We start from the raw sequence: 23,152 nt of genomic DNA, 5'->3' as shown, positions 1-23,152 counted from the left end.
AATAGCCACTCGAAAAAGATACCGGGCTGTTTTGTTGACACTCGCACCACCTGTAACCGACACTCGCCAAAATTCGACATACGTCCATTTGCGCTGTATGCAATCGTGCAATGTGTACACCACGGATGATTTATGTTAAACATGACGTACGCTTTGCATCTGTGCATAATCACTCCTTGGGCCTTCATTTTTCTTCCTAATGCTCGTTTAATTACTCTTACAAGAGGCCTGCTAGACACAGGCTGTGAGCACTCTATGTGCAAATGCCCCCATCACTAAGGATGTGTGCTCCCACAGAATTAACATATCATTTTCACTTTTTTCCACCAGTTCCCCCTCCTTGCCTCCAGGCCGATGCCCCCAACTCCCATCTCCTTTTTATTACTTTGTTTCTATCACAACAGCACATTCACAGTTTACGTGGCAGTTATTCACGCACGCGCACGCTATGCGCACGCATATGTACAAATGGTCGGGAGTCTTAATTATAACAAAAAAGATGCTGGAAGTGCAAAGCATATATTTATGAATTGAGGTTGGGGCGGGGGAGGGGGTGGGGGCGGAGGAGGAGAGGACGCAGTGGGTTGCATTAATTGCCGAGAGCGAGTTATGACGGCGGCGGCGGCGTTGGCGGAGGAGCGTCGCGACTCGTGAAGGCGCACGCAGGGGCTGCTCGTCGTCTTGACAGATGTTGCGCATGGGCCCACGATGTTGCAGACGTCTCGCTAAGAATAGAGCCTGGCCGCGAGGCAGCTGCTCTTCCATATGGACAGAGTTTATACCTTGCGGGATTTATGATTAAACATCCCCTTTTCGGTGTCAAACGTGACTGAGCACATTATACGAATGGCCGTGGGTGGCCATCTATCACGGGGGGTAACGCGGGCCCCCCTCGCCGCGGTGACGCCTGCACAGTCGGCGGCACCGCCCCCCTCGCCATCGACGCGAATTCTCCGCTCGCGGCCGCTCATTGCGTGGCCTTTGCGCGTACAGGTGGACAAACTATCGGCGCGCATCAATCATGAGAATGAAATAAAAACGTAATCGGTTAATGACAATAATTATTTTCCTGCGCGGTAGCAGACGGCGCAGCTGGAGTGCTTGTGACCGCACCAGTTGTGTGTTTTTGTTCTTCTCGTGGTGTGGGTAGTATCAGAACTGCGTCGTTGGTCGCGGTTGCGCTGTGCGCTCCTCCGATGTTGGTTTCGGCACGATGTCTGACGTTTCGCTCCACGTGCCACAGGCCGAACACACACCAGAGGCGTGTCTGTTGCACCGCCTTTAAGACACTTAATTCTAGATTTAAAATTTCCGTGACTGCAAGGATCCATACGCTTTGGTTCTTTCGGTAAAGTCACGTAGGTGAAAATAGAAATAAAAAATAATAATAGAAATAATAAGAATAAAATAAAAATGAAAATAACTAAATTAAATCACAAGACACTTCTCCGCTTTGCACAAAGACAAAGACTCCCCGTGTAGCCTTAACCGACTTTTGTGGCAAGTGCTGTTCGCGTGCACCTTAGAAGAGCCGGCACGACCAGCACCACGCAAGGGCCACCTTTGTGTTTACACATTGCACCAGGTATCATTTGAGGCTGAGTCAACCTAGGGGAGGCCCAGCACCAGTCAAATCTAGATTGAAAACTAATTTCTTTAGAACTGCTTTCATGTTGAGTTGTTGTCCTTCGTTCGCATCTCCGATGAGCACGGCTGGCTACGTATGGTGCGAAACAACGTTCAACATACACGTGTACAATCGTCACCGGCGTTGGCCGCGAGTGGGGTTTATGGTGCAGTGCCGTTAACTGCTGCGCGACCGCTCTGCACTCGTGCACACGGACGCAACGCCGACCAACGTTCCTGCTCCTCCTTCCAGGCCAAGGCAGAGTTACGGCAGCTGTTAACGGTAGCAAAGTCTTTCCAGCCTGTGCTTCTGAGGCCCTGCCAAAGCTTTCCGTGGAATGTTATATAAACAAAATTGCACAAATTGAATGAAGCAATTGATTAGCCGTGGCCAAACATGACACTTTTCACAAGGCCCTGAAGTTTTAATGGTTTTTATCTGGAATGTTTGTCTTAGTTTTCCAGGACTCAAATCCAAGCCCTAGTTGTCTGACCAATTTAAAAGTGTTTTTTCCATACATGCCTATTTTAATTTTTATTCCCAGGTGAAAAATCGCGTGCTGTTCTTTGGCAGTATTTTGCCCACCTCTGTTACCGCTCGCAAAAAAAGAGACATCTAATCCCAATGATCTCCCGCCCAGTCGCAAACAGAAAACTTTTGTTCGCCTGTGAGTTAACGAGTGAAGCGCATGTGCCCGCGCCCCGATTCGAAATTTAGATCGAAAAGAAAGGAAAAAAAAATAACCCCGAGTATAATGATTTTAAGGGATGTATTTCGTTAGTTAATTAGTATGACCTGCGCCGCAACAAATTGTTCAAGTGTTTAATTGAGCAAAGAATCTCAGCACATTTCACACTTTTCATAAATGTTCGGCAGTTGCCCCATATGCCGTGGAAAGACGCATCGATTCCGAGTCTATAACTAAAGTGAGTTAGTATTATGACTGCAGGTATTGCGGTCTATGCAAACATGACTCCTTGTAAAAAGGTGTCAGTTTTGTTGCCAGATAGAAGGGTAAAGAACCAATTATCATAAAGTGAGGGTATTGTGCACAAATCGAGCTCGCCAACTCAGTTCTTACCTGCCTTGTTTTGTAGTGGACCAATCGTGATGGCCATTTCAGAGATTTGTTGATCTGCCCATGCAAGCAGTTTTCCCAGCTGGTTGTGTCTTCGCTGTCGGGTAAATAGGGGAGGTGATTTTTTGTTGTTGTCCCGGAGCATATAATAGGTGAGGTGAAATTCACTTCTCCCATGGATGCAGGATCATCAGCTTTAAGAGACACTGGTCTCAGGTCAATGTTGGCCAATCGATATGTTTGTAACCCAGGCGAACATAAATAACACAGATGTATACACCAGCCAATTAAAATAAATCACGCGAAAAAAAAATACACGTGCAACATTAATAAAATGAATTTGTTTCGGAAGATCTTTCCTTGGTAAAGAGTAACGTTCACAAATGCATATTCTAAGCCGTTGGAAGGCAAGCAGTTTTCATGTAACATTTCTTTGTGTTGGTTATGTTTTAGCAGCCGATACAAATCTTAGCTTCATCGGGGTTAGGGTTAGGCACAATGGCTGACCCAAAATGTCAAAACTGCATTTGTCTCGTGTTTTTTTTGTCTTTTATTAGAGCGTACGCCTCCGCACATATGGACAGCAGCCTAAGCATCGTGAGCGGCGCAACTTTCTGCTGATTCTTAACTGATTAGGCATGCTCTGTGCTCCTGGGTACATTTAGAGAGCTCTTGCTAAGGCATGCAAACCCGTCTTCCGCACGAACGGAGCCACAGTGTTCCGTAACATTTCCTCATCTATCAAATATGGTCAGAAGGAGTGACAATCTGACATTTTCCTCGCGACTGCCGCGTGCAATAAAGGCAAGCCTCCCCAGGGACGTTGTTAGTGCGCTGAATGCATACAGGAAAATGAAGCGATAGGTAGATATCAATTTGTAACAATTAATCAACCTCCCCTCAATTGCTCTCCCACGAAAGTTGTGTGCGACAAGGACAGCCCGAAAACACACCACACGTTCATTTTGATTAATGCCCTGCCCGGCGTTCTCCACTCATTAGAAAGTTATTCGCAAAACAAATGAATCATTAATATTGAATGAGGACACTCCGCGGTTTGTCTTGCATCTGCGCCAGGTAGCAGGGGATGGGGAGGGATGTGCTTTGTTGAGGGTGGGAAGGTAGGGGGGGGGGCAAGAGGGGTGGGGGGGGGGCTGCCGGGGTCCGAGGGGAGGAGGGAATCTGGATTAATTTCGGCCCAACAGCTGCCCAGAGATCCATAAAACAAATGGAGAGATAGCCAGGGTAGCTCCTTGCTCTGTCAGTGCCTGTCCACCAGCAGGATTTATATTTAATTAGGATGATCAAACGCCACGGGCTAGCAAAGCGGGCAAGCCGAATGATGTATACATTTTTACTGACCGACAAGGGTAGAGCATTATTGCATCAAGCTGGCGCAATTGCTTCGCTTGTCCCGTGTCTCGAGGTGACCAGCCAAAAAGGGTACGGGCGCATTGCGCCGATATTCCCCCCCCCCTGACTTTTGACGTCTAAAATCCACTTTGTTCATGAATTTTCACGGACATCCCAAATTTTGGAAGTGTAATGGTTTTCCCTGATAATGAGGTTGCATTTGTGTCGTTGTTGTGTGCGGTTAAATTCTACATTTCTTTTTTTTTGCTCTTAGCAACCTGCAGTATGGCCTACGTAGTTTTTTTTAATATATATGTGAAGGGGCAAAATCGTTTGAGAATGAGATTTTGAAACTACACAGACTCAAAGTTAATACTCTTTTTTGGGGGATTCCAGAACTCCTAACGCAATTGCACTTTTTTATGCGGTCATTCCACACAGATGAACCTTCACACAAGTGTAACATTAGATTGATAAGACTTTCTTTAATGCCTCTTCTTCGCAAAACTTTTGATAGGCATTGGCACACATGGGCATATGTGTGTGTGCGTGATTAAATGCACATACGGTACATCTGGCAAGCAAATAACTGTTCACTGCAAACGGCAAGCTTCATGTTTAAGGCGTCACATCAGGAGCTTAACTAAGCCATGGACAGACCGGCGCACGTCGGATGCCGTCATTTATGTATCGCCGCTAAAGCGCGTCGCGTTATCGTTGTGCGAAGGCGTTCCGCTTCGAATGATCACTTATGAGCGAGTCGATGAGTGGCGCTCAACCTTCCACGTTGTCTCCAACAACAAAAAAAACCCGCGATCAATCTGGCCGTGCCGGATCTGCACAGCGCTAACTACCGAACGGGAGCCATTACTCAAACATTCCGCAAGCAACGCGCAAACGAAAAAATCAAGTCCCCTCGGAACGGATGCTTGCACCACTCAGACGCTATATTGGTTAGTTATTTTCAAATCACATCTTTGAGAGCATCCTCTGACAGAATGCTTGTGTAATTATAGCGCGTCGCCCACTCGGGCCCAAGAAAAAATAAAAAAAAGAGTAGTCTTTCTTGTTCGTTTTAAACGGAAGCGGTCACATTTAAAGGACGTAAAATTAGTCGCCTGTAATAATTTTTGACTCGGGGTTGATAATTTCACGCAGCCCCCCCCCCCCCCCCACTTTATATTTCGAAAAGTGAGTTTTCGACGGCGTGTAGAAACGCCCGCTGCATCTGCTGACCACCGGCAGGCAATGCCCAGTGTCTCGAGGTATCGGGCGAATTCCCTCCGGGAGCCCCGCAGATATTAATGCAATTTTTCATGTCGTGTGAGGGCCCTTGATTTATAGAGTGGAGTGACGTGCCGAAAGATTATGGAATTGTGATTGTGGTAATAATGCCAGGCCTGGAGTAAATATGATAAAATACCAGCCTGCGGCTCCGTCCGTCACTGACAGCAATAAACACAGAGTCCGCAGAACGCCCGCCCCCCGCCCAATCCCCCCGCTGCTCTGCGTTCGTGGCACAATGTGGGCTGGGGCCAAATAAGTTTAGATACAGTCGGCGGAGTGTGCTTCGTTGTCGTAATCATCAAGTTTGGTTTCTCATATTGCTATGTCAGAGACGCGCAATCAATCTTTGCAAAGAACGCTTCCCTCTGTCCCCCCCCCTCTCTTGTCTCCATCCCCCAACATCGCCCCCCACCCTGGTCTCCTTCACCCCTACAGCCCGTGACCCCCTCCCCCCTCCAACTCACTTACCCCGCCCCCTCCTCCACCAGCCCCCCGCCCCCTCCCCCCATAACAAACCCGCCCACCCCTTCTGCTTTTCAACTGAAATCCATGACACGTCATGGAATAAAGGGCATTCAGTAAAGTTGTATTACTCCGATACAACTCGGATTTGTACGCATTGTTTACATTGCGTTGCGCTATTGTGGGGGGTGGGGGCGCGTTCGCCCTAACTCCCCTCTGTAATATCCAGAATTCCTTATTGTGTCTCAGAATAGATTGCGTTGAAGTTCATTCCCCATGCCACAATTACGCACCGCACGCCGTTACCATAAACGTTAATAAACATAAAAGATAAATATAGTAATTAAAACTGTAATATTTATTTTGCCTCGTAAATAACTTCCAACGCCTTTGTAGTTGCAGAAACGCCTCCTCATGGTGCGAAGAAAAGATACAAAAATCAATTGTGAATGCACTCCGGCTAAGTTCTGCTAAGTGAAACAAATGGACCTGTTTCTGCGGGAGCCAGCCCTCAATTTTTGCGAGTTCCGTTCTGCCCTATTCCACATTGATTCTGCGAGTGACGCAACGACAAATTCTCGAAACTGAAGACAATGTGATTAAAAGTTGGCCACGGGAATTGTGTCTAAGGGAGATAGGTCATATGTCGCCATTGGAGGTGCCTTTTAGCCGTTGACAAAAAAATAACCATTGAGGGGCAAGGCAGGGCCCACCCTGTGATTGGTGCCCTTCCGCTGGTGCGGACAGCCAGGCCACTTATGCGTGACGCTCAGTCTTCTGTGTGGTGGTGGTGGTGGTGATGCTGGTCTACTTTGTGTAAAAAAAAAATCATTGTAGCCCGCGGGCCGCGGTTGCTGTGGGCGCCGTGCGGTCATCCAGACACTCCCAACGGTTTTTTTAGATTTGGCTAAGAGCTAAGAGGAACACAAAACAATTACATTTTGTTGCGTCGCTGGCCAAGCCACACGTGGTCGAGTCTTGAGATGACGTTGCCATTTAAAAAGCCTGATCCGTCTCCGTGGTGGATATTTACTTTTGGCGGTTCACGGTTAAGCACCAAGTTGGACTGCTGCATTGCGAGACCGTCTTGGGAAGACCCTCATCCAGCAGTGGATATACCACGGCTGGATATCTGAGATCCACTTAAACTACTTCAATGCCTGTTACCCACAGTTGGGGCTGCTGCACTTTCTCAACTGCCCTGCTATAAAGAATTGTTCATCGCATGGCAGTCATACCGATATGTTTCATTCTCACAGCTGCAATTTTGAGAAAATTAAGTGAAACACCAAATTCAGTATGATCGTTTTCATGCAGTAATTGACAACTGGGCTGACACCATCAAATCATTCCCGCACCTACGATTAGCACGGTTGGCTACGTATGGTACGAAATAAGTTCCACATACATACATACATACAATTAAGAACTCAGTTTAATCACAGGGTGGAAAACCGTGTTTGAAACTAGGATCTCTGCAGTGATGGCTCAGGGCTGCGACCCCTGAGACACCCAGGCATCTTCATAGCGGCGATGTTTAGCTATTGCATCACCCAGGAGGTTGTCGTGTGGTTCAGAGGTCAGAGCACTGAACCTGGGTTCAAAGCCAAGCAGCTGACTGTGATTAAACTGGCTCCTCAAGTTTAGTGAGTTTATAGTCTCATCCCGGCCACCAGTGGCTGCATACAACAAAACATCAATCGCATTAAATATGGTTCTGCAATTAACTTGAATAAAATGGCTCTAGGAATTAAACAAAATGGTTTGACTGTCAAAAGACGGATATTGCACTCACTTGGCAGTATCGGTGGGAAAGTGCTGTTACCCATTGTGCGGACATGAGGTCACTTATGGGGCCCTGGAATATCCAGATCCTATCTCTGGCACCAAGAGGTTCCACTGCTTTGCAAGAGATCCTGGTGGATACTGCATCTCGTGGCGTGATGGTAGCCCAATTGGAATCAATCGGGCTGCCATATAACATCAGCAAAGGGCCACTGCACGATAAGCTTTGTGCAGAAGTGGGACATCTACAGAGGCAGGCCATCTCACACGTTAGCCCCGATTGTCTCACTGCGAAATACCTGTCCATCAACAAACGCTTCCTGTGAACACGGCTGAATTTCCTTCTCCGTGGAGAAGACTGACAAACATGTGGGAGGGTGAGTGATGTGTGGGCGGCGTGAGGAATGAGGTCTGTTGGCTTTCCCCCCCCAAGTTTGATGCCTTGGCATGGCCTCCTGCAGAGTTCACTGGAACACTCCTCCACCTGCGTTCCGCCTGACCGCACAGGCAAAGTCTGGCATCGCTGGCGATGAGTAGAAATGTAAAGATGTATTGGTTCATCGATTTAAATCGATTCTAGAGTTTACGATGCATCCGTTCAATGTCACGTATGTGTTCATTTGGCTGCTGCTCCTGCTGATGCTGATGACGATGTTGATATAGATGGATGTAATTGGCCTATGCGACACCTCTAGAGCCACCAGAGGTGCTCCATTCAGCACAATGTATAAATATAAAAACAATTATTTCTTGAATTGGAGAGGGGTGGGGGGCAGGTGCAGAGAAAACGAATTGTTATGTGCTTAGTGATGAGTGATAAGGGCATGGAGGAGGAGGAAGTGGTGGAGGGGAACATTTGGGAACTCACCAACATTGTCTGAGATTTGCGTGGGTTTGGTCATGGAATGAATGCCCTACCCATGTCGCACGCACATTTCGCATGAATAAGAACAGCAGGGTTAACCCCACGGCATTGCAACGCGATCACTATTTTAATGCAGAAAATGTCTAAATGCTACCGCATCTTAAGATACTGCAGACGCGGAAAGATATTCACCTGGAAAATGAGGGATTCTATTTTATGTTGTTATTTGTAAGGGAAAGCGGGCTAGTTAGAGAAGGGTAGGGCGGGGAGATGTCTTTTTCCTGATTAAGACACTCGGGTAAATGGGAATGGACAGTCACAAAGAAGAGGAAGGTCTTAAGCCTGGATTTGAATAGGGGGGTGGAGGCAGCAATGGGGACTGCCAGGGAGAGAAGGGATTTCCAAACATCGGTCTTCTGTGCTGATTAAGAGGCATTGGGATATACGCACACAATTAGTCATGGGCAAAAGGAGAAGAGGAATGCCTTAAGCCTGCACTTGAACAGGGGGATAAGAGACAGTGGGGCGGATTATTGGAGCCAGGGAGTTCCAGACCCCAGAAGCAGCAGTGGAGAAGGATTAGCCTCCTCTTGATGAGGGGTTGATTGGATGTTTTAATTGAAGGCCTTGATTGCTGGGATAGGGAGCACTTGGAGTGGAGTGCGATGGGAGGGGTAGACGAAGGCGATCTTGAAGGCGGTGGGTGCCACATGACGGTGGGTGCTGGCTGAGCAAATCTCGTATTTTTATTTGTCTGTGATTTTTAAACAGATGTAGTGGCACCATGGGTTTATATGGACCATGTTCTCAGCTGGAAATATTGCTGTCCGTCTTCCTGTGATCAGCAAAGTATGAAATGCTCCACTACCTCCCCAAGTGCAGCTGCAACCCAAGCACAGCCAGAGTTATGTTTACAAGGAGCAATGATTCACAGTTTCACAGCAAGAAAATACTAACTTTCGCAGGCCAGGGCAATACCTCCATGGGCCTCTTTTGATTGGACATTGACTCTCAAAGCCATAAAACTCAACACTTAGCTGCCTGTAAGGTCATCGACTATATATATTGTCCACTTTGTCGGTAATTAGCGCCAGATCAATAATACTGACTTTTCAATTACTGCACCCAGCCCAACTCTTCAGGACCGAAAAACAGGAAGGGTATAAATATATTTCTAAAGCGGCTTGTGCCAGCCGTTCCACGCAAATGCTGCTCACTTTTAACAACAAAGAGCAAAAATGAAAGGAAAATATTTACGTACAAATAAAACTGTACGTCAGGCGCCTTATACCATTCTTTAATGCAAACCTCTACGCACTTTAACAGATGCTCTTGGCAGTAAAAGTCTGAAATACTAAATAAGCTGGATTATTCTAAATTTACGGTCATTTCCATGAATAGTGGTTTACTGCCGTATTACAGTTCACCCCAGACATCATAGCTTCAGGAAGAAAAAAGAAATCCAACATACGGAAGCGGGTTCATTGTAATATTTTCCAGATGGTGCTCTAAAACCAAAAGCCAAGACATCTTTTCTTGCAAACACAGGTTAAAAGTGGTGTAAATTAAACGCATTGTTCAGCTTTTAATTGCTTTATCTATAATCAATCCACGTGTGCTTGTTGTTGTGGTGGGGCAAGGGGATGAAAAGTGGCAATAAAATGCAGTGTTTTGGTAAATGTCTTCATCGGGGTTCTTAATGGTTATGTTTCTATGATATTGTCTTTGCTCCGTAAGAGTAGGCGAGAGGGTTGGGTTTATACAGCGGATCAGGTGGTATAGATTTGAGTGGTGTCATTTTCGACCGGTTAGACAGCTGTTCTCATTGCAATGCCTAAATCTGGAAATTGCATTTATATCATCACAAAGCCTTGAAGTTGCTCCCAATGTACAGAAGCCTTCAACTCACCTTTTTTAATTATTGAAATTGCCATTAACGGAAATGTCATTATTCCATTAGTGTGAAACAGAAAATAACAAAAGCTGGAAATGTTAAATATCTTCTTCTTGTTAGCAGCGAGAGTGCTTGATGTGTTGAATTTTTTTCACACATTCGGATGACACGTGCATGAGGAGAACCCCGTTGCGTAGCGAGGTTTTGACGACGGAACTGATCGTTCCGTGGGAGAGGCAAAGGCACACGCTTGTCGCACGTGGCGTTACTCACTGCTTGAACGGGTTCGCATGTGCGCGTGCGTTGAACCTCTTTCACGCCGTACGTAGCCGACCGTGCTCATCGGAGGTTCGTGGGTATTTTGCGTGCAGTCGTGTTCCTGATCAAATAACGAACTCACCCGCCCCCAATACGCACGTGGTCCTTAAAATTGAGAATGGAAAACATAATGCAAAACTGAAAAACATAATCATAGGATCAGATAGCTGAATAATAAAACTGAAAACACGCCGATATGATCCTCGTATGTGGAATAACATTGCATCTGTCTTGCGTTTAAAAACGATATTCCTTCCCATTCAGTTTTTAATGGGCAGTTGGATTCATTGTTTTGTCATTATGGATGTAAGGGCGAGTTAATAGACCCAGCATGACTATGAATGGGGGGAAGAGGGGATGGGAATCTGGGTACAGATTATTGTTACCCATTCGCTGCAGCGTTATTTTTCAGACCAACCCGATAGTTAACACTCGATTATCCGCGGGCAAAGTGTGCAGCTTGTGGACGTGCGCTGCTTGGGAAGAAAGTAAGAATAAATATATCTCCGTCCACTCCGGTGATAGTAATAATGATTACAATTTATAAAGCGACCTTAAAAAATCGTTCTCAGGGCGCCATAGCTGCCCCTAACTTGTCGACGGCCACTGACAGAAATGTTCACGTGGCCACAAAGTTGTCACAAGTAAAAGCGATTACTGTCTGAAGAGAAGTTGTTTTTTTCGTTCTTATTTATCAAGAGACGTGGACACTGACAGAGCGTACGGATCAAAAGCTCAAAAGTGCACAAGCATCGAGAGGAGCATTCTTGGGATGACACAGGGGCACGGAACGAGTACCACGAAGATTATAAAATACGCACACACGGTTCAGACACAATTTTGACTTTTAAAAGCAAAGGTGGCTTGGGCAGGACTCGTGGCTGGAAGGGCTGATGGGCCAGTGGACGAGGAACACGACCAAGTAGCAACCACGGGAGGCAACGCGCCCGCGGGGCACGTCCACCACGGAGACGGAGCGGCGAGTTTCGTTCGTTCGTCGCTGCTCGGGCGGGTGTGTGGGTCGTTGCACCGCGGCTACCATGAGTGGCGGCGGCTGCGGTGGTGGTGACTTGAAGCGTGAGGCCTTCATCCAGCAGTGGATTCATCTCCGGTTCACCGCCACATTTACGAGTGGGCCCCGTGTCACGGTGACCCTCACTCGCCCCTCCAAATTCACCCGCGGTGGGGAGGGCCCGGGGTGGGGGGTGGGGGTTGGCCTGGCACGACTCTCGCTCCGTGCGTCGGCGGGCCGGCACGGGTTGCTGCCCGGCACGGGTTGCTGCCCGGCACGGGTTGCTGCCCGGCACGGGTTGCTGCCCGGCACGGGTTGCTGCCCGGCACGGGTTGCTGCCCGGCACGGGTAGCTGTCCACTGCCACGTGGCCGCGGCGTGATGGTTGTGGCCGAGGGCAGTGGCCACCGAGGACACCCGGCCGGGCGAACGGCGGCGCTGCCGTTGCATTGCGGTGTTTGTGCGGCGGTGAGTGGGTCATCTGTTGTGTGGCCAAGCGTGTGGGAGGTGGCGACCATTACACCACCCTCCCACATTATTACCCGCCGTCGGCCTGTAATGAGCGAGTCTAACATCACCCTCCACTGGCCAGTGCGACGGGTTGCTGATGGAGGGGTAGATGGGTGGGTGGGTGGGGAGAGGCGCGGGGGGGGGGGATTCGTGGGGGGCCAGCGGGGGTTGGCTGTGGATGTGCGCTGGGGCTGTGGGCTGTGTGGGCAGCTCAGGCAGAGAGAGAGAGGAGGAGGAGGAGGTTTATAATGACATTGCAAGCCATTTCTTTGGAAACTGCATTACAACATAATTAAGTTTAATGATGCTTCAAACTCATTAGGTGCCGGGATGCAGGCTGTAATTCTGCTCTCCTCTGACACATTTAAATGAAGGCGTTTGATTTAAACTGTGGAGCCATCGATGGCAGGAGGAAATTAACAGTCCGTGGAGTTTTTGATTTATTCGCTGTGGTTCCAATGCCAACGCTACCTACCCAATGCCCCCCCCCCCGCCAGCGTTTCTTCTTTCTGTGTATTTTGATGCATGCATACTTGCAAAAGGCTTCTTGCTTTTAATGCCCCCCATGAATATGGTTGCTTCCAAAAATATAAATAATTAAACTGGCATCCTCTCTTCGTCGAAGGGCGGCAATATTGCAAGCAACAGGGGAAAAAAGGCCACACTTTATCACGCCCTTAAAATTGTAATATTAGAATAAAACTCAGTGTACATAAACGCAATAGCTGGTATGACTAATAAAATGGTACACGCCGAGGCACGGCATTCCGATAAGAGAAAGCGTAATTGTGGCGAGCACGATTTATCGTTCGCTGCGGATAACGTGCAGCGTGTTGCGAGACTGCAAGCTGCCCCTTTTGTACATCGCACGCTTTGGGCTATGGAAACATATCAATCCGTAGGCACCTTGATGTCCAAATGTTGCCAGCAAAATTATGACGGCGGCGGCGGCCGGCTGCCTGTATCCCAAACGAGCGACTCGCGCAAACCACGCTCTCGTGCGCGCGCACGCGACCGCCGATGTATCTTATTCTTCTTTAGTTGATGCGGCGAGAGAGAACGGTGGATAATTCCCCGTGTGTCCGTCTTCATCTCGAATGATCCAGCACAGCAACCCGCGGTAAATAAAGAAACGGACAGACCAAATGGCAATAACAACTCTGAAAACACAAGTACATGAACTGTTGGGGGATGTAGGAGGAACATCTTGTTGTTGTTGTTGAAGTCCGAGGTTGAATTACGCTCCGTTCATTTTATTCACTGCACATTATTGACTGGATCCTCGCGGAGTCAAAAGTATGCCGGTGAAACATTTTTTTTTAAATGAACGTTTATCCTCTCAGGTGCCAAAAAAAAAGTATCCCTTCCAGAAAACGCGTGACCTACTCTGCCTTTCTTACGAGGGGCCCGCCGAAAATTAGTGTCATCTCTCTCTAACTGGCAATTAAGGAGCGTAAGCGCACAATGGCCGGGATATGTTTTAATGGCAACGACATGAAGGGGAGGGCGTGGTGTGGTGGGGGGGGGGGTGAGAAAAAGTAGTTTTGATAAATCAACGAAAGTGTAAACCGGTTCCGGAAATAGAGAGCGGTGCTCTGGGTGCAGTATGTCACACACCGTTAACTTCATCATGTTCGCGAGTTTTACCGAAGCATTTTTTGAAGCACGAAAATCCATCCTTCGGTTAAAAAAAAAACGGTCTATCTTCCCGGCATTTTCAAAGGATGCATCACCCCTCAACTGCCAGGAATCTGCTCTAACAAGCTCCTTCGTCTGCACGAGGGCCAACCATTGATACCGGGCAGGGGCCCAATCTGTTGGATTCAGCAGTCTCAGGGTGTGAGCTACTGCGCTCATTCGGCCATCAGGGGAGTGCGCAGTCGGGGACCCCAGCCTGCATGCTTGGCAGTATTTTATCATTTATTCTGAGCAGTGGAAACTAGCATGACGTGTGCTCTGTTTTATTTTTATGGCAGTCCATAAGTCGTCCTTGGATGGTGTCCCTTTAGGCGGAAGGCCAAACCCGAGCAAGAGCTGTAAGTTTGGCAACCGGTTGCCGAACGGTGTTCAAGACAATTTTCCCTTAACTCTCCGAATGTATTCCGCCGCCGTTGGCTAACTTGGTGTTATTTATTCGCAGTTATCACGTGCGCAACCGGTTGCGAACTTAGTGTTATTTGTACGCAGTTTCCATGTGCGCAACTGGTTGCTAACTCGTGTTATTCGTACGCAGTTGTCATGTGTGCAACCGGTTGCTTGTGGATTGCTTTGGTGCGGATCGGTCACTATCTGTTTGGTCGTTTGCTGGTTGCGAGCACATTGACCTGTGATAATAACAATAAGAATATATTATTAAAAATAATAAAATAGTATGTTATTATTATAATTATTGCCTTCCCCATTTTAAGTGCAAATGACCTGTATTTTGGCTACAATTTTTTTTATTGATAACATCTTTATTACACAACAGCATTACAAATCAGAGGCTTGTCAGTTCCCTCGAAGCACAACGATAAATTTAGGCAATCACGTCACCCTGAACAATAACAGAAACAAAGAACGACAATTCTCGCAACCTACAACGGAAGAGAAATTCTTCTTCTCTTTTCCAAAAAAAAAAATCAGCCCATGCTTAACAAAAGACTTCACAAAGTATGGTAAATGAGAAAACAACACAACACATCAAAGGATGACAAGATAGAGAAATCTTTGGGGGTCTCAATTGGGGTCGCACACACTCATCAATCGTGGGAAGGTGTTTCAGAGCCACAGAGTTGTTCTGTGTCTGTGCTCGCCACCTGCAGTCCCATTCCACCCCCTCCTCTTACTCGTAGTAGGCAACTTATCAAAAGTGTACCCTCTGCGTGTGTGTGTGCGTGTGTGAAAGTCACGCTCAAGAGACCCATCTGAAGCCTTGGCCGTTACGTGCGGAGCAGTGGTGTAGTGGTTTGTGCGCAGCGCTACGAAACCGGCCACCCCAGTTCGATTCCCGCTCACGAACAACACCAGTGACGATTATCTGGGCCTTCTCTAGGTCGACTCAGCCTCAAACGAGTATATGATGCTGTGTGTAAATATCGCCACTGGGTAGACAAAGGCGACCAGGCGTGGTGCTGGCCACCCACCCCCTCGCTTGCCGTGCCGGCCTTCATAGGTGCTCGCTAACAGCACTTGCCCCAACAGTCTGTTAAGGCTAAACGGGAAATTTTTGTCTTTCTATTTTGTGAAAGTCACGCTCATGAGATCCATCTCGAGGACAGGCCATGATGTTCCCGTCTTCGCTCGTAGCCAATTTAACCGCCCACATTGAATAAGAAGCAGGTGCATGGGGTTTTCAGTTGGCTCCTTTTGCGGGAGGGAAATGGGAACTTATTACAATCAAGTTGCCTTTTGTTTGAGCTAATGGCGCTTTTCTTATAACGAGATACGCAACGGTGGCAAATGTGTGAATTATTAATGGGGAACTTTTCGCCGCTGCGTTTTTTGGCAGCCGCTTGGAGGGACAGAACGTGGCCCTGCGGTCGGTCGACTGCGTATCAGCCCTCGTTTCAAGATTAAGACTCCGAGGTACGTGTGCTTCCTCGCGACGTGCATCATCAGCCGCGGTATGAAGGAGCGCTGTTGTCGCGTATAATGCAACATAAAAAAATACCCGTTTTACGAATAAAAATATTCCCTCGTTGATGATGCGGGCGTTCAACCCACCGCCGCTTTGACGCGATGCGAAAATCCACCCCGATGCATTTCGCGTTATTGTGGATCTTGAACATGTGCAAGAAAAACATCTCTCTCGAGCGCCTCTCTCTAACGAGGCACAGTCCATATCCCGCCCGTGCCTTTATGTTCGCAAATATACATGTTCGAAATACGCGCAAATGACTTCTGTACTGATATACCGTTGGTTTGCCTGGTGTGTTGCCATGTGCGATGTGGGTCCAATATTTAAACTGTTGTGAAAGGCTGTTTTCACGTGTCGAAAGAGCACGCTACGTGCATGTCCATGCGGACGTGCGGGGCCAGAACTAAACAGGTTCGGGTTTACATTCAGTAGCTTAATAATGGGTGACACGAGATTGTGTGTTTATACACAGTATGTAAAATGTAATTAGCACGTTCACTAAATCAACGTGTTTGTGTGCTCTGCTCGGTAATGCTCGCTCACGTGCCATTTGGCTTTGTGAAATAATAACAGTTGTAGCCATTTGTCAATCCCGTATCGGTGTCGGTCGTGATGGTTGCTTGACCATACTTCACCACCCTGATCATTCGTACGGGCTGGTGGATGGTGAAAGGGTGGGAGGGGTGGGGGCTTGAATGGAGATCAGGAACCGTGTCAGATATCACCGCCCATCAATGTTAGCCGGGTTCATGAATGAAACTCAAGTTGCTGGACTAATGTAGTTCATATAGACCATCTAACAAACATTATGTCTTGCACACACTTTGCCAAACTATTGTTTTAGGCAGTTGTCATTGCATGCAAAGTTATTTCATGGATGATTCAGTGAAATATTGATTTCGCCACCGATTGGGTACGTTCGGTCATTTGCTGGCTGCACGCATATTGACGTACAGTGAATGGCATAATTGACAGGACTTCGTCAATCCACCGCTGGTTGAAAGCCTCCCCAACCCTGCATCAGTGATGGGTGATGTTTGACCACTTGTCTCCGCGCTCATCAGCCTGCGTGTTGACACAAGGAGCGGGCTGAGGCCTAGGACCGGTTCAGATTTCACTGCCCCACTGATGGGGTGAGCCACGGCAGGAAACACCGCTCCGGTGGCCTGGCTCGTGTCGTACGTACATAGAGTATAAATAAGTCCGTCCAAAACTCAATGAATGCTCACGTTTAGTCCAATCAACAAAGTATGGAATCACCTACCCCGTAAGGGGAAGGGGCGATGCAGAAACTCAGGTGTGGCAAGGCACAATTTTAGGACACCTTAAACAAACGTGGAACGCTGTACCGAGTGAGACACAACACGATCAGCTTTTATCTGCCGCGCCTGTTTCTGCCTGAGCTCTCGCTCCGGCTCGCCGTGCGTACCAGGAAAAGCTATGACGCCGCCGGTAGCTTAATTGAACTAATTGTAACTCCGAGAATATAGAAAGGTGGCTGAGCATTCACTAGGGGGATTGGTCTCTCTCCATGACCCCCCCTCCCCACCGCCCTCGAATGCTACAGGGCTAGGGAATATCTGATTTTTAGTCAATTATTCCTACTTGCCTGCTGCCGAATCATCCCTCTGTATTTATTTCCTAAGTGGGCCCATCGACGCTGCATTAGTATTGCTATCAAGCGCACCTTGGGCACTCCTATTAATAATTGTCACCTGTGGGCGTGGCTGGGAATTGTGTTCTTTTTTTTCCCTGTCCCCCGTGCCGCAGCCCATATTTTAAAGACACCTCCGCTGGCATTTTGGGAGGCTGACCTGGCCTACCTTGACTAAAGACGCGCACATTTGTCTAAACACTTAGCCACTGTCTGCATCGCGGAAAGCTCAAAGGTCGCAGCTGAAGCTTGCTAATGGAGAGACGGCGACAACACCGGCAATGCACTGACCGCTCGCTTTCGCCGTTGTCGATTTGTGGCTGCGCTGTGAGAGCAGATAAAGTGTGGCACGATTGCCTAAAACATTACATAGTTTGTCCATGTTAGGTAACTCTGTAGCACTAACAACGGGCGTTTTATACATCTGAACCCCAATCAAGCTTTGCTTGTAACGTTCTATCGTTTTCCTTTTAAGGCCACACAGTGCTCTTGACGAACGCGCTGTGCTTATATCATTTGTGCTTGTGCACCGCTTACCAGCACAATATCACTAAATAATTTGTAATAATAGTGAATTACCATAGGATAGCCAGCCTGCGTCTCTCGACTCTTTATCAGCAGGGCCCTGCATTGGGATGTTTGGACAATGCATATTGACGAGTGTTTGGCTTCATGTGGAGGAAACTGTAATACCTGGAGAAAATCTACCCCCTTTACCCGGGGGTGGACACTCACGGCTCCCTTATCCTGTCCATCTGACACCTACAGCAGCCGGCCCTGGTGGTCACGCATTCAGGTACTGTCCAGGTTCAAAACTGCTTGGCTTGTGCGGTCTGATGAGAGTGGGTGATTTCTAATTAGCCCCGTTTTAATCGGTGCAATTTTAAGTGATGCACATCATAGCGTTTTAAGTCAATTGTGCAAACATGATTTTATATTATATTTTATCATCGCCACCACCACCACCATAATTTGTTACTTTTAGAGCAGGCATCCTGTTCGAGTACCCGAGGGAACACGTCTGTGAGCGCGTCCACCGCAGAGATGGAGCGATGAAGTGAGCTCACGTGGCAAAGGTGGATGATTGCATCGCAGGGCCTTGAGATATGGCGATGGCTTGGGGAGGCCATCATCCAGCAGTGGATAAATGATGGATAATTACGACGACGACGACGACGATGATGATGGCGACAGAAAGTGTGAACCGTTGCCCGACCACGGGTTGGTGGGTGGCGTACACCCGATTGAATTTCACGACGATATCTTCAGCCGCGCACCCAGCGAGACGCGGCGTCGCGTACGCCGCGCGATGCCAGTCGCATGTCCGCGTGGTGCTTTATCGCTGACATTTTTTCCTCTCTCGCAAAATGCCAGAGCAGGGGGAGTTCACCTCCACGGCACCGCCGATTTCGCGTGGGCTGCCACGGCTGCGTGTCGCGCTCCAAATGCGTGACTACGGGGCCCGGTTTTGGCGTGGTGCACGGGGAGCACTTTTGCGGCGCGACCTGCCATTTTCATGAAGTTTCCACGCGGCGAAATGTAACGCCAAATCGAGCGTGAAATCAAATTTCAGATATTTGCGGCAGCATTTACATGCTTCTTTTACCTAGAAATGAAGCCACAAAATTGCCTGATGCGAAACGTTTCCAACGGGGGAGGTGTTAAAAAAAAAATTGCAGGGACCTTGATATCGTGATATGGATGCCTCGAAATGGTAGTCGGCTTCGATGCAAAAAATTCCCTGACATATTTTATGATAACGTAAAAAAAAATTGCAACTGTTTAGTTTTCCTGCATTATCGCTCGGTGTCGACTGGCTTGTGTACTTGTCCGGCAATTTATCGGAATGCCGAGTACAGTGTGAAACATTACACACGTGCTTGGAAAAGCATACATCACATGATCGCATGTGCGCACCCTCACCTATTAGTTTTAATATTACAATAATGATAATAAACAGTTAAGCTCGATATCGCTTCCTACAGCAGAAAATAATGTCATGACTCAAAATAGGTCAGGCTCTGCTTACCGGTTAAAATACTCGGTGAGACCCTAAAGAAATGATAATGTACTATTCCCCAGGGTAGACCAACCTCCCTCTCGCAGTCAAATGCAAAAATACTACAACGGCCACAGCGGCAGTGGAAATCTCACCGCTGGTGACATGATACATGGCTAACCAAAACAGATTAATCTTAAACATGAAATCAACTTTTGAAAATTGCTGTATGTTGCGGGAAGCACCCTAACTATTACAACTCTGGCAAGGAAAATGAATTTTTAAAGGGGGCTATTGCTCCGGAGCTGAGATCCATCATGATTAATTCACTTTGGAAAGAATGCGATAGAACAAAAAGGAGATGCTTAAGTGACTGTTTATTTTTTTCAATTATTTTCTCCGCGTTTTTTTTCTCTCTCTCGCCACACAATATCATGGGCGTGCGAAGCCAATTTGGTCCCTTATTTTAAGAGCGCATTTTTCCAATGAATGGTTACTCATGTGGCACAGTGAACAAATGCATTAGTCCAAAATGAAAACCTCCCAAAAAATGTTTTACAAATTGCAAGGTTTAATCAAATTTTTAAAATGAGTTTGAGCCAAGTTTCAAAAAATGAATATTATTATTGCCGCATGATCATTTATCAAAAATATGAAATATTTGACTGATGATCGCACTGATTGTTGGAATATTCGGGCAACAAGACTCGCTGCTGTGCATTGCATCGCAGCTTGCTTGCGATGCGATGAACATATTCTCAAGCATATATGCATTTGTTGAATATAAATATATACACACGGGAGGAAAAATCTACTCTGATTTATATTCAGCACACCAGCCGTGGAGGGCTTTGCTATAAGGTGGTGCGATGACCCCTATGACCAATCAATCATAATGATTGAAGCATAGGAGATATACAGCACAAATGTTGATGTGTAAGTGTATGATGTGTGGCCTAAATGTTATTATAACGGAATGTTAAAAGTTTACTCCGGATAGCACTGATTATTGCTATATATTTTTTTTTTTACATTGCAAAATGCTTTATGCATTCATTATGATTATTAAATGCAGTAACTCATAACACGAACTGCACGTATTATTCAACAGCGTATGATAGTATACATAGAAAACGATAGCCCTTCATCACGCTGATGAATGGGGGTGAACATAGACGCAGTTGCTAAGAACAGTACAACGTTGGATTTTGCGGCACTGCCCTCTGCTAAAAGCGTGGCCCCACAACAGCAGTCTACAGCGCCTGCTGTGTGCACGATGGGTGGTCGCTCATCCGAGGACTATCCAAGCTCAAACCTGCTTAGCTTTCGAGGTCTGAGAAGATCAGATGCATTACAGGTGATTTGGTTATGAGCACATATATAGTACCTATGTTGAAATCTGTAACACACTGGTGCACATATATGCTTGGTTTTGCATAACAATTCAAATAGGTTTTGATTGACACATGTGCATCCTATAATCACAACAGCCGCTATTCACCACAACGTGGTGGTAAACGTGTTCATGCCGCTTGTGCGAGGCTACCTGCACTTTGAGGCCAAGTGAAAAGTCGTAACTGCATGTGACTCGCAATAAACATAAATACAAAGATCCCCCGTGTAGCCTTAACGGACTTTTGGAGCAATTGCTGTTAGCGAACACCTGGCCACCCACTCACGGCACAAAAGGGGGTGGGTGGCCAGCACCACGCCCGGCCGCCTTTGTATCCCCAGTGTCGATATTTTCACACTGCACCAGGGACTCATTTAAGGTCGAATCGACCTAGGGGAGGCCCAGGACCGGTTCAAATTATCGTCACCGGTGTTGGCCGTGAGCGGGAATCGACCTCGGGTCGCCGGTTACGTAGCGCAGCGTAGCGCTAATCACTACACCACCGCAATAAACACCACACACACACACCACAGACACACACGCACAAACAGCTGGATTTGAAACCTTCACGCATTTTCGGTCACGTAAAAAAAAAGAAAAATCATAAAAAATGTGGACGGGGCCGACATAAAATAGATAATGCATGGGAATGTGAAAGGAATGTGCCAGGTGGCTGCTCCCATCTGCATAGGGAGACAGAAGCAGCTGGCGTCTCTGTCTGTGCGCTCGCTCGCGCGCGGGGAGCGCGAGATGCAGGGATCCACGGTGGGCTGCTGGGCGCTTCTGCTGAATCTCACTTCGCCGCGGCTCGCGAGCGAATTAACTCCGCAGTCCACTCCTGCCGTTGTTCGGTCTTGCCAGGAGGTGGTAACATTTAGCTTCTCGCGCCGGTCCCTTCTCAGCCTTTGTAAGGTGCCGCTAAGCGCGTGGGAGGAAATGTGATCCGGGGTTTTAATGTTTCGCAAGGCCCCTTTTTTTTCACAGGAATCGTCGATTCATATTTTGTAGTTTATTGAGCTTTGTTCGGTTGATCGAAATACAGCAGTTGCAGCTGTTTTATGCCAGATAGACTTTTAATTTTGAATTGAATTAGACGTGAACGTGTTTATCAGATGTTCCATACATCGTCTGTTTCAAACATTATCGTTCGTGATGAATCTGAGTTTCGGTTTTTGTGGTCTTCTTGGTCGCACGTGGTATCGTATTCAAGTGCACGACCCATCCATCTACCGTTGTGATTGGCAGAGAAACATCAAACGGAAGTTTGATGGATGCGTTCACCAAACAATCACGTGTCGATCACGTTGCATGCGAACGACGTTTACATTTGTGATGGAAAGGCGATATACATTACAAACAACATCTGTTAACCATTACCTTCAAAATTATAATCACTTAGCGGAACCTCGCTCTGCACTAATGCAAGTTTCCCATTCTCCATGGCAAACAAATGTTTAAAATCCGCCGTGAAGTCCCACAGAATAATTTTGGTAAATACTGTACGTAATAAAAAAGAAAAACGCTCACGCAAAAGTTCAATACGAGACGATATAACACACAGCAAGTAGCACGGAACATGTTTTATTGCTCTTTATTAACAGCGGAGGTGGTGTGTTTTAATTTAAAGGCCACAGTGTTAGGACAGCGCGTTGATCTTGTGATATTTACAGCAATCGGACCCCATGCTCGTTACGCGAAGCTGTTTCATTTTAATTAGATGCACAGTGGGATGGAGGAATAATTCGCCACAGCCAGAGAGGCACCGGCGAGGCACGCTTTTCCGTCACACGATGGCAGTGGATTTTTGTCGCCATCGTCGTTTGCTTTCGGTTCCCCGTTGTGTGTCTGTGGTGTTGTGTGTTTGTGTCGTTGTGTGTCTGTGGCGTTATGTGTATGTGGCGTTGTGTGTATGTGGTGTTGTGTGTCTGTGGTGTTGTGTGTCTGTGGTGTTGTGTGTCTGTGTCGTTGTGTGTCTGTGGTGTTGTGTGTTTGTGGCGTTGTGTGTCTGTGGTGTTGTGTGTCTGTGTCGTTGTGTGTCTGTGGTGTTGTGTGTTTGTGGCGTTGTGTGTCTGTGGTGTTGTGTGTTTGTGTCGTTGTGTGTCTGTGGTGTTGTGTGTCTGTGTCGTTGTGTGTCTGTGGTGTTGTGTGTTTGTGTCGTTGTGTGTATGTGGTGTTGTGTGTCTGTGGTGTTGTGTGTCTGTGGTGTTGTGTGTTTGTGGCGTTGTGTGTCTGTGGTGTTGTGTGTCTGTGGTGTTGTGTCTGGCGTTGTGTCTGTGGTGTTGTGTGTCTGTGGTGTT

General features: G+C 47.3%; 1 long non-coding RNA gene across 2 annotated transcripts in view; it reads left to right on the top strand.

Annotated features, from left to right (window-relative positions):
• LOC144727557 (uncharacterized) overlaps positions 1-23,152 on the top strand; it is a 67,978-nt gene that overhangs the window by 11,678 nt on the left and 33,148 nt on the right. For both annotated transcript variants that reach the window (XR_013587420.1, XR_013587419.1), the window contains exon 3: positions 15,681-15,757. This is a non-coding gene — a long non-coding RNA (uncharacterized LOC144727557). The remainder of the gene's footprint in view (positions 1-15,680; positions 15,758-23,152) is intronic.

The sequence above is a fragment of the Lampetra planeri genome, chromosome 26 (genome assembly GCF_965212315.1).
Source record: "Lampetra planeri chromosome 26, kcLamPlan1.2.h2, whole genome shotgun sequence".
In the NCBI taxonomy this organism is placed as follows: domain Eukaryota; kingdom Metazoa; phylum Chordata; class Hyperoartia; order Petromyzontiformes; family Petromyzontidae; genus Lampetra; species Lampetra planeri.
This window is presented reverse-complemented; position numbering and strand designations above follow the sequence as displayed.